Raw genomic sequence first — 12659 nt, forward strand, 5'->3', positions numbered from 1 at the left:
GGCGTCCCAATACAAGATACATTCTACCCCAATATTAAAAACATCTTATTTAAACTCAAAAACTAAAACATTTTAAAAAGGGGGCATAAATACTGTCTGAGTTCCTTGCCCCTGAGGTTAAACATATATACACACACACACCATTAAAAGTTAGTAGTAAGAGCTGTGTTTAAAAGTGCTTTAAGAGGTAAAAAGTGCCACATGTTAGGGTTGTTCTACAGACTCCTAATCAAGAGGGGGGGGGTTACCCTAACCCTAACCCCCCTCTTGATTAGGAGTCTGTGTTTGACCGATTCTGGTCCAGTCTCATAAATAACAGCTTGTCTAAAGTCTCGTCTCTCCGTTGTTCAGTGAACTCACCAGTCCGGCAGCCTGCAGCATCGTTACTGAACATCTCTACCCATCGGGATGAAATTGGTTTGACCCGCAGGCTTTTCATCCAGCAGAACAGCTGATTAGATTAAGGACTGACTGGGATCTCCACTGTTGGGAGCCATTTAGTTTGGTAGTCTGTGTGCATGTTTGCGTGTGTGTCTGTGCATGTTTTTTTAGCCCAAAACGGAGACAAAGATCTGACTCTGAGTCCCACTGGGGAGGGTTTTTTTTTTTTTTTAAACAAGAGCATGACATCCATTTATGAAACGCTAACGATGTGTTCTCCCACCCTTTCAGTCTAGGGCTGCACGATATACCCTTTTAAAAGAATTTTAAACTCTATATTTTAAAAAAAATATAGTCCTCGTGATGTCACCACACACACACACACACACACACAGAAAGAACAGGGGAGACCCTTTGTTTCTCTCACTATGACTCTGGAGTCACTACTCACTCTGGAGATGATGTGTGTGTTTGCGTGTGTGTGTGTGTGTGTGTGTGTGTGTGTGTGTGTGTGTGTGTGAGAGAGAGAGAATGTGTGTGGCGTGTGTGTGTGTGTGTGTGAGTGAGTGTATGTATGCGCGTGTGTGTGTGTGTGTGTGTGAGTGTTGTGTGTGTGTGTGTGTGGTGAGTGTGTATGTGGCGTGTGTGTGTGCGTGTGTGTGTGTGTGTGTGTGTGTGTGAGTGTGTATGTTATGCGTGCGTGTGTGTGTGTGTGTGTGTGTGTGTGTGTGTGTGTGAGTGAGTGTATGTGTGCGTGCGTGTGTGTGCGTGTGTGTGTGTGTGTGTGTGTGAGTGAGTGTATGTATCGTCGCGTGTGTGTGTGTGTGTGTGTGTGAGTGTATGTGTGCGTGTGCGTGTGTGTGTGTGTGGTAAGTGTATGTTCGTGCGTGTGTGTGTGTGTGAGTGTGAGTGTATGTATGCGTCGTGTGTGTGTGTGTGTGTGTGAGTGTGAGTGTGAGTGTATGTATGGCGTGTGTGTGTGTGTGTGTGTGTGTGTGTGTGTGTGTGTGTGTGTGTGTGTGTGTGTGTGAGTGGTGTATTGCGTGTGTAGTGTGTGTGTGTGTGTGTGTGTGTGTGTGTGTGTGTGTGGAGTGAGTGTATGTGTGCGCGTGTGTGTGTGTGTGTGTGTGAGTGGTTAGTATGGGGCGTGTGTATGTATGTGTGTGTGTGTGAGAAGAGAATATGTGTATGGTGTGGGTGTGTGTTTGTGTGTTGTGTGTGTTGTGTTGTTTGCGTCGTGTGTTTCGTCTGTGTGTGTGTGTGTGTGTGTCATGATGTCACATTGCACTCCATGTGTACTTGTCTTGATATTATGTCTTATTTGTATGTGTATATGTGTATATGATGTTGCTATGTGCCTATATGTATAGTGTTGTCTCTACTGTACAGTATGTGTCCATATTACTATTTGTCTACTGAATGTTTACTACTACGTGTCTATTAGCTGACTGTATAGAGGAGTTAACACCTACCCAAGTCTGATTCCTTGTGTATGGGAGTATATTTGGCCAATAAATCGGATTCTGATTTCGCGAAAGAGACAGATTTTTTTTGTTAGTTGAAAGAAAACAGCAGAAAACTGAAAAGCGAGACGCTCCAGTGCATTATTGACATGCTGAAGTAGTGACCCTGCATTAAGATATTGTGATTAATAGTGGGTTTATTGTTATTTGCTGCAGAATGCTTAGCCTATATGTCGAAATCAAAGTTGGCCTCTATAGGAACTCAAAAAATACAGTTCAATCACAGCTGAAAATATGCCTCATTGTTCGGACCTGCCCCCACTGCTAAAAAAATGAAGTAAAATCCTAACAGGAAACACTGTGCTCTGATGGAAACTTGGCCTGCACGGCTCGACAAACTCAAACACAGACGAGCCAGCGAGCACCTTCTGACTCTGTCACCCCAAATATTAACAGCGCTGTCAGCGCTCCGGATGATCCACAGCAGGCCGCGCAGCCAACGTGTGGGGGGGGGGGTCAGGGTTTCCCCAAAAAGCCCGAGATAAGACGACCTCACATGTCTCGCTTCGTCCACAAAAGATATTCGGTATCCTGTCCCAGAGGAGAGAAGAAACTACAAAGTCTTCACCTTTAACACGCTGACATCATGAGGCTTCACTTTGGTTACGAAGACAAAAGACAAAAGACAAAACAGGTTATTATTGATTTAATAGTTGATAACTAATCGATTCATCTGTGCGTCTCCAGCTGAATCTAGATTCACAAACAACAACTCGCCAAGAACCGGGGTCGGGGTACCGTTTGGATTTTTTTTTACGATTCCGATACCGAACATGTACTTTTAAAAAAAACTATTCCGATTCCTGAACCGATGCTTGAAAAACATTTTAAAAAAAAGACACCAAAGAAAGGCTTGTACGTCCATTTTGGTGAGCCCAGAGAGGGGAAAAGGAAAATATGGCATTTTAAAAAGTAGCCTACATTTGGGTGGTGATGGAGCAGTGGATATTAGGGTTGGGGGGAAAAAAATCGATACAGCATAGTATCGCAATATTTTCCGTGGCAATACTGTATCGATACACAGATGCCAAGTATGGATCTTTTATGATATATGTGTTGGTCTGCTTGACTATCCCACTTTGCAGCAATACAATTGAAATGAGATGAACAAACAGAGACATGTATCTTTTTAGACAAAACAGATGTTGACAGTTTTCTTTTGGGGGACATAATTTGAAATTTGGAAAAATTTGAAGTTGGAAAAAAGGTAATATACTGCAATATATCGCAGAATATTGCAATATCTTTAAAAATCGCAATAATATTGTATCGTGACATAAGTATCGTGATGATATCGTATCGTGACATAAGTATCGTGATGATATCGTATCGTGACATAAGTATCGTGATGATATCGTATCGTGACATAAGTATCGTGATGATATCGTATCGTGACATAAGTATCGTGATGATATCGTATCGTGACATAAGTATCGTGATGATATCGTATCGTGACATAAGTATCGTGATGATATCGTATCGTGACATAAGTATCGTGATGATATCGTATTGTGAGGCCTGTGGTGATTCCCACCCCTAGTGGATATGACCCGTGCCTTTGGTGTGGGAGACCCAGGTTCGATTCCCACTGAGATACATCAACCAATGTGTCCCTGAGCAAGGCACTTAACCCCTGGTTGCTCCAGAGGCGTGGTACCTCTGACATAAATAGCAATTGTAAGTCGCTTTGGATAAAAGCGTCAGCTAAAATGACATGTGATGTAATGTAATTTACGGTAGCTAGCTAACGGTAGACTACAGAGAGAGTGTGATATTTTTCGGGGCTTTATTTCAGAGCGAGAGACAATGGATAGACGGGAAAGGTGGGACAGAGATGGGGGATGGCAGGCAGCAGGGAGGCCAGCAGGTCGGATTCGAACCTGCGCCGCTGCAAAGGACTCCGCTTACATGGTGACGCACGCCCTTACTGGGGGAGCTAGAGGTCGCCCCGAAAGTGTGATATTTTTACGTCAGTTTCGGAGCGACAGAGGGAAAATATTTCAGTTCACACATTAAGTGGAACCGAAACGAGGAACCGAATTTTGCGTTGTGATCCGGTCCGATTTCTACCGGTTCCTACGTGTAATTTTCTGTTTGGCGAGTAAATGTAAGAGCCAGGGTTCATAACGTATTTTAACCATGACTTTTTAATGACTTTTCGGCAAATTTCCATGACTGTGTGTTCCTGAAAATGTCAGTCGACATTGTACAATAAGAATACTAATCGGTGTTAAAGTTTCCCCTCGGAGGTTTCAGAATCAGAAAAGCTTTACTGCCAAGTACATTTTTTACACATACAAGGAATTTGTTTTGGTGTCGTAGGTGCATGTCACACATTATCTAAATAAGTTAAACAAACAGGTTAACAGAACAGACAATATAAGTATAAATATATAAATATAAGTGTATATATATACACACACACACACAGGATGTAATGAAATAAGAGTAACAATTAAGATAAAAAGAGCAGATTAAGTACAGTGGCATGTAGAGCCAGAGGTGGGTGTGGAGAGAGTCACTAACTATAACTATAACATGAATCATAATGTCTGTGGTTCATAGATGGATTCTTAATATCGCTCCCCGAATACAACGCTGAGGTTAAGACCAGGTGAAAATACATTTATTAATCACATATTATTATGCTGTGTTAAATAAACTAATTCCATGAGTTTTCCAAAACTTTCTGGGTCTTTTTATGTTTCCAAAATGCCAGAGTAGGGGGAATGAGAGGGGGAAATGCCAGAGTAGGGGAATGAGGAGGGGAAATGCCAGAGCAGGGGATGAGAGGGGGAATGCCAGAGTAGGGGAATGAGAGGGGAAATGCCAGAGTAGGGGAATGAGAGGGGGAATGCCAGAGTAGGGGGAATGAGAGGGCAAGCAGTAGGGGGATGAGAGGGGAAATGCCAGAGTAGGGGAATGAGAGGGGAGAATGCCAGAGTAGGGGAATGAGGAGGGGAAATGCCAGAGTAGGGGAATGAGGAGGGCGGAGAACACCAGAGTAGGGGAATGAGAGGGGAGATGCCAGGGTAGGGGAATGAGGAGGGGGGAACACACCCGGAGCAGGGGAATGAGAGGGGGAAATGCCAGAGCAGGGGGAATGAGAGGGGGGAATATATAGATAGTTTTTACATCTATGTTAGTGTGGCCCTGCAATTAATCTAAATGTAATCGTGATCATGATTTCGTCTCCCAATGATCACAAAAACAGAATAATCGAGAAAGACTATTATTCAGCTCATTACGTTTTGCAGTAAACTCTGATTTCCTCTCGTGTTCTGAATGAAAAAAAATAAAAGTTTAAAATAGGAAAAGTATTACGGCAGATTTCACTAGTTGTATGTGTTTTTTTAACTGTTGATTTATTTAACTTCTTCCACTGTTTTTTTTAAGCAACATCTTTCCAGAACTCAACGAGTAATCGTGTTAAATAATGGTGATTATATATTTTCTTCCCCTAGTCGAGCAGCGCTATGACCAACTACTGAGCCGGCCTCTCTGGCGGCTGCGTTCCCACCCCTGAACTACTTCAATCTTTCGGTTTTCACTGCGCTGTAAATCCCATAAACCCCTAACCACTCTCCCTACTGGAGCCGCCCGTTAACACTGCTGCTGCTGCAGGAGACAGAGCCAGTGTGAAATGCTGCCAAAACATGTCTGTAGGTTTCCACTGTGCAGAGAAGATAGTAATCCGCTGAAGACTCTATAAATACTAAATACCTCCTTCATGGTTTTTACAGTCGGTGATAAATGTCTCCGCGTGGTTCTCATCCCCCAGCTTACAGGGGAGAGACCAGAGGCTTCAACAGCTGCTAAGAAGGTCTGTCGGCTGCAGCTCGACATCAACGTTTCCTCAAGGCACGCGTAGCGAAAAGTAGCGCCGCTCCCTTTTAGTCGTTTAGTCGACTAATCGGTCGTTTTAGTCTTAGTCAACTTAGTTTTTTTTTTTTAGTTGATTTAGTCGTGTTTGATGCTTTTTTTCCATGCCGAGTGACTTATTTCCAAGAAACGTACGAGCTCATCTCTGGTAAACACAAGAATTAAGGGTTGACCTTTGACCTAACAGATCTCACCGTGAAACCTACTTTGATTACTTTCATTAAAAAAGGAACAAGCCGACTTATTGTGACTTTAGCTAATTCACCGTAACCCCCAGAGTTAGACTAGTCCATACAGACCCTTCTCATCTCTTAGTGGGACTTTATCTTATTCACTGTAACCCCCAGAGTTAGACTAGTCCATACAGACCCTTCTCATCTCTTAGTGGGACTTTATCTTATTCACTGTAACCCCCAGAGTTAGACCAGTCCATACAGACCCTTCTCATCTCTTATTGGGACTTTATCTTATTCACTGTAGCCAGTGGTTAAATTGGCTTTTGTAGGGAGGGGGAGCCCTTATTTACGGGGAATGGTCGTCATTCAAAATCGCGCCGTAAAATGACTTAATGTGTTTTTACACCAAAGGGGCTCTTTTTCCAGTATTAATGTGTAAGGTAGGGTTGATTAGTTCAAACAAAGAGAAATACTTTACAATTCACTTACTTTATTATTATTTCTTACCTTTTATAGGCTAATGTTAACAGGCAGGCAACGGATTTCACCCTTGGAAAATGTATGAAATTGAACATGTTTGAAAATATTGGTTGGCAAATATGTAAACATCTTTTTAAACAAGAAAATTATGTTGATTTAAGAGAATCAGAAACCACTATTATAGCCTTTTTAACAGTGATTGGCTTGCCCAGCTTGTTAATAGCCAGTGTATGTTCATTTTAGCTTCCAGTTTGTTAGATGGCACCAACGTTATGGTCTAATCGCACAGCTTTGGCGCTGGCGTAACCAAATGCGGAGATTTTTGTGTCCTTTTTCCTGCATATTCGTGTATTTGTATGAATTACTGGATCATTCTACCTTTTTCTGAATAAATATGCCTGAAATATCTTTATGTAAAGGGACAACCAACACACCAAAAAAAAAAACATAATACCAAAAAAAAAAATAATGGAAAATATTGCAGTAAGGCTGTCAGGCATTCTGTATTGCATTCATCTATTTATTCTCCTTTAGATCGACTTTCTAATTATATCTGAGTCAGCACACATGTAGCTAGGGCTCTATTTATTTCTTCCTCTCTTTTGCATCTTTTGTTTGGGAAGTAACATCTGTAAATGTGCATATGACAATTTTTCACCTCAGTGATACATTATTCATTTAATAAATCCCTGGACTGTATTATATTTCAGATGTTTGAACAAGATTTCTGCTCATATCCAAACCTGGATTCGACTGTGCACATTCAAAAATATCTCATCCCACCTGCGCTCTGAGATTTGGAGATGGTGATATTTTGTGATATTTTGTGAAAAAAAAGTTAACTTATAATAGGCTATTAGCCTACAAGAATAAAGTCACTATATATTTCAGAGAAAATTATTTACCGCAAACGTATTCGCTGCGCATTACTTGATGGGTCTGGGCCAAAATGCGGCCTGACAGACATAGAGCCGTTTGAGAGTTTAGGGAAGTGGCTGTACGCTGCTCTACATCGGAGGTGGAAACCAGAAACTTATAGCAGAAATGCACTGAGCACAAACGCGACACATTTGCCGCAGCATGTCGCCAGCAGAGCGCATCCATAAACCTGAAGCTGCCCAGCTTTTACAGCGGAGAATGGGCACAAAGCCACGTCCAGTTTCATATTTGTCAGTCAACACTTCAAAATACATTTGGGGCTGAAACCCCGGCAAAATGTTTGATGCTGAAGGAGACGGAGCTGAGCTCGCAGCCTAATTTAACCTCTGACTGTAACCCCAGAGTTAGACCTAGTCCATACGTAACCTTCTCATCTCTTAGTGGGACTTTATCTTATTCACAGTAACCCCCAGAGTTAGACTAGTCCATACAGACCCTTCTCATCTCTTAGTGGGACTTTATCTTATTCACAGTAACCCCCAGAGTTAGACTAGTCCATACAGACCCTTCTCATCTCTTATTGGGAGTTTATCTTATTCACTGTAACCCCCAGAGTTAGACTAGTCCATACAGACCCTTCTCATCTCTTAGTGGGACTTTATCTTATTCACAGTAACCCCCAGAGTTAGACTAGTCCATTCATACCCTTCTCATCTCCGTGCGTGCTGTAACGCTGTCTGACAGCTCCAGCATTAGCTTAGCCTAGCACAGAACAGGCAGGTAACTGGCTCCAACTAGCCTACTGCTCCCAATAAGTGACAAAATAACACCAACATGTTCCTATTTACATGTTGTAGATAGGTAGATAGATAGATAGATAGATAAATAGATAGATAGATAGATAGATAGATAGATAGATAGATTTTCCTATTCTATGTTGTCTGGAAACGCTTCCAACAAGCTTGCATATCGAGTGAAAAATAGGCGTCTGTCCTATTTCTAGCAAGCACGTGTTTTCGGCGCGGTTCGAGCGGCGCCTGAGACGTGCGTGTCACGCAGGCAGTGTGCACACCTGTTACCATGGGAGCCCCAAAAAACAACCGGACACGCAACGCAACCCAGTGTGCAGGAGGCCTAAGTGAAATGTAACGTTTAGTAAGTAGTAGTAAGTAGATTGGGATGTTTAAATTGATTTTATATAATCCAGAGAATGAAATACCTGCAAATCAAAGTACTTCATCAGGTCGATATCAAAGCTGTATATCCAATATTGCCAGTGTGCACGCTCTGACCGGTTACCATGGGAGCCCAAATAAAAATCGGACGTTGTGAAGAGCAGCAGTGATGAGCAGACAAGCTGAGAAAGATCATCGCGCTGACAGAAAAGAGCTTTTCATCTGTGACAACTCCGCGGCACCGATGCGCATCTGTTAACCAACGAGACGACGAGGAAGTGAAAGTTTAAAAAACCGTCACACCTGAGCCATCGGAAGCAGGCCTCTCGCTCTCTCTACGTGACAGGGGACATCCTCTATTTGGTGGATGGTTGGTTTTCTCTCTCTCTCTTTTCCTCTCGCTTCACCTGCGAGCGCTGTCGTGCAGCTGCCGGCGGTGGAAACCCAACCACATCCTGTTTCAGCGTGGAGGCCAACGTGTGACAACAACACACAAACTGTAATATCAAGAGCATGTGAGGGCTCCAGATAAATGGCAGACAAGGCCTCAATATCCATACTGTAGCGTTGACTATCGGTGCTTTCACAAAATATTTACACAATGAGATTTTTGGTAAATAATCATCAGTAATGTGGATGTAATGTCTAAGTGGGTAAAGGTGAATAACAGAACAGCTAGAACAGTCTGGTAAAGTCAGAAAATGACATCACTTTACTGTAATGCAGCCTTTACAACCAGGAGAAGACACTTATGCCATATATTACGATATCCAAAATCTAAGACGATATCTAATCTTGTATCACGATATCGATGTAATATCGATATATTGCCCTGACGTAGAAATAAGCGCTGAAAATGTGTAAAAGAAAAATTTAACAGGACAAAACGTTGGAAAAAAAAAAAAATAAATAAATAATTGTCAAAAATGTTGGGAAAAAAAAAGTGATTTTTGTTCAAGTTTGACGAAAGGACAACACATGGTACCGTATTTTCCGGACTATAAGTCGCACTTTGTTTCCTACTTTGGCTGGTCCTGCGACTTATAGTCAGGTGCGACTTATATATCAAAATATATATAATTTAACATGTTTTTAAATGTTAATTCATACTGGAAACATCACCGTCTACAGCCGCGAGAGGGCGCTCTAGGCTTGGGACGACTAGAACGCTGCTGCTAAAGACAACTGAGAAAGAAAAGAGATAACAAACTGCAGGTAGTAAAATATGCAGCCGGAAACGGTAATGGAGCAGCAGAAAGAAAGTTTGATATGAAGGAGAAACTTGTGAGGGAGACTGGAGAACAGGTGACTCTTACTGCAATGAAGAAATCAGAGAAAGCTAATCGGCTAATGGGCTAATGGCGGGCTGAGAGCGAGATGGCCAGAGCTGGAGGAAGGAGTCGGGAGGGGCTGGCCAACGGTGCAGCTACGTCTCCACGCCTTTTAATCCATCCACGCTCCACGCCCTGGTAGCTGGCTGCTCTGGGAGCCTATTTTTCACGCGACACGCCAGCGTGTTGGAAGCGTTTCCAGACAAAATAGAACAGGAAAAGATGTTTATATGTCATAGATAGATAGATAGATAGATAGATAGATAGATAGATAGATAGATAGATAGATAACCTAAAGTGTTTTAAACGGTAACGGTAATACAGCATGGCAGAGGAACACAGCGCCAATCGCTATGAAATAGAACTATATAAATGACTCCTGGTGTGGGAAATACACACACACACACACACACACACACACACACACACACACACACACACACACACACACACACACACACACACACACACACACACACACACACACACACACACACACACACACACACACACACAGAGAACAATGTTAGAACCATTTCCTTCTTTTCACATATCCAAACCGAATAACCTTCGCCTGAGATCAGTAGGTAAAGGTACTTTATTGTCACATACACGTAGCGAAATTCATTCTCTGCATTTAACCCATCAAGGGAGCAGTGGGCAGCCAATCACAACTCCAGATCTGAGCCAGTGCCTGGCTCAAGGGCACTGACTGGAGAACCTAGTGTTTTTGATGGTGGGGGAAACCATTGCACCAGGAGGAAACCCACGCACACATGGTGGAGAACATACAAACTCCACTCAGAAAGGCCCAAAACGACCTGGATTCGAGGCCACAGTGCTAACCACTGGGCCACCGTGCTGCCCACAGCAGACGGCTGTATAATTACGACTTTATAACATTTTATAAACAGCTGATTGAGCGTCGGTGCGCTGATGTTGCGCGATGTTAATCATGCGGCGCCCGAGTGCATTTAAAGTGATGGTTCGGAGTAATTCACCCTAGGGTCCTTTGCACCATGACCTCGAGCCAAACACCCCCCCAGAAGCTTCTTTCACCTGGGTCTAACATTGGGAGAGTTAGCTAGAGTAGCGTTAGCCGCTGAATAGCTTAGCGCAGGGGCTAATGGACCCACGTTTGTATCTCTTAAATGACCCCACTAATAATGCCCGAAATGATACCAAAGGTCTACACTAGTATATATAGGTTATGCTCTCATAAAACGATGGATTGGAAAGTTTGTAAGTACACCAGAAGTTTATGTAAATAACACTTGCCTGCTGGCTTCTGCTCTCTGTTGTTGCTGCTGTAAAGACGAATGCTTAGGGACCGTCTACAAATTACACCACCCGAAAGAGATGCAACAAAAATATTTATTAATTTAACTTTTTTTTTAAAGTAAGTGCTGTAATATAACTAGCAGGAGAAAAGTTATAATTGAGGTAAGTTTGGAGACACTACCTAATTTAATCATTAAATTAATAAATATTTTTGTTGCATCTCTTTCGGTATATATTGTAGACGGCCCCTAAGCACTGTCTTCTACAAGTAGCAGCAGCAGGTAGCAGAAGCCAGCGGACAATGTTCATAAACTTCTGGTGTACTTACAAACTTTACAATCCATCGTTTTATGAGTGTATAACCTATATGTATACGTATATGTACGTTTGGTATCATTTCGGGCATTATTAGTGGGGTAACTTACAAGATACAAACGTGGGTCCATTAGCCCCTGCGCTAAGCTATTCAGCGGCTAACGCTACTCTAAGCTAACTCTCCCAATGTTAGACCCAGGTGAAAAAAGCTTCTGGGGGGGTGTTTGGCTCGAGGTCATGGTGCAAAGCACCCTAGGGTGAATTACTCCGAACCATCACTTTAAGCGGCATTAAAATCAGCACGTGTCAGACTGACCGGTCGGCCTCCGGTCGTGGCCGATCACGTGATAATCTGCCGATTCCGGTCAATCGGTGCATCTCTGCTTCTGGGATTTGCCGATCGTCTTTATCACGCCTGCAGCTTGTCCAGAACGCGGCTGCTAGATAGTTGGGCTGCTCGATTATGGAAAAAAAATATATAAATCGCGATTATTTCGGTCAATATTGAAATCACGATAATTTAAAACACGATTACTCGTTGACTTCTGGAAAGATGTTGCAATTATTGACCTTAAAAAACTGTGGAAAAAGTACTTGTCCTTTGTAAACTTTATGATTTCATTCAGAACACGAGAGAAAATAAGAGTTACTTGCAAATGTAACATGCACAATGAGCTAAATAATCGTTTTTCTCGATTGTTCTGTTTTTGGGATCATTGGGAGCCTAAAATCATAATCACGATTACATTTAGATTAATTGCTCAGCCCTACTCGATAGTTGACTGGTACCAGAAGGAGGGATCATGCGCTAGAGCTGGGCGATATGGTGAAAATCAGATATCACAGGATATTCTAGGGTTGACAACTGGTGCTTTAACACTCCACAACAGTCTGGTAAGTTCAGAAAAGTACATCACTTTACTGTAACGCAGCCTTTAAAACCAGGAACAGACACTTATGTTAGGGCTGCTCGATTATGGAAAAAAATATATATATTATTTATTATTTCGGTCAATATTGAAATCACGATAATTTAACACGATTAATCGTTGACTTCTGGAAAGATGTTGCAATTATTGACCTTAAAAAACTGTGGAAAAAGTACTTGTCCTTTGTAAACTTTAGGATTTCATTCAGAACACGAGAGAAAATAAGAGTTTACTTGCAAATGTAACATGCACAATGAGCTAAATAATCGTTTTTCTCGATTGTTCTGTTTTTGGGATCATTGGGAGC

General features: G+C 42.2%; 1 protein-coding gene across 1 annotated transcript in view; it reads right to left on the minus strand.

The window, feature by feature from the left end:
• The window catches only part of LOC120563733 (zinc finger protein 609), a 67108-nt gene that overhangs the window by 43323 nt on the left and 11126 nt on the right, over positions 1 to 12659 (minus strand). The window lies entirely within an intron of this gene.

The sequence above is a fragment of the Perca fluviatilis genome, chromosome 8 (genome assembly GCF_010015445.1).
Source record: "Perca fluviatilis chromosome 8, GENO_Pfluv_1.0, whole genome shotgun sequence".
Lineage (NCBI taxonomy): Eukaryota > Metazoa > Chordata > Actinopteri > Perciformes > Percidae > Perca > Perca fluviatilis.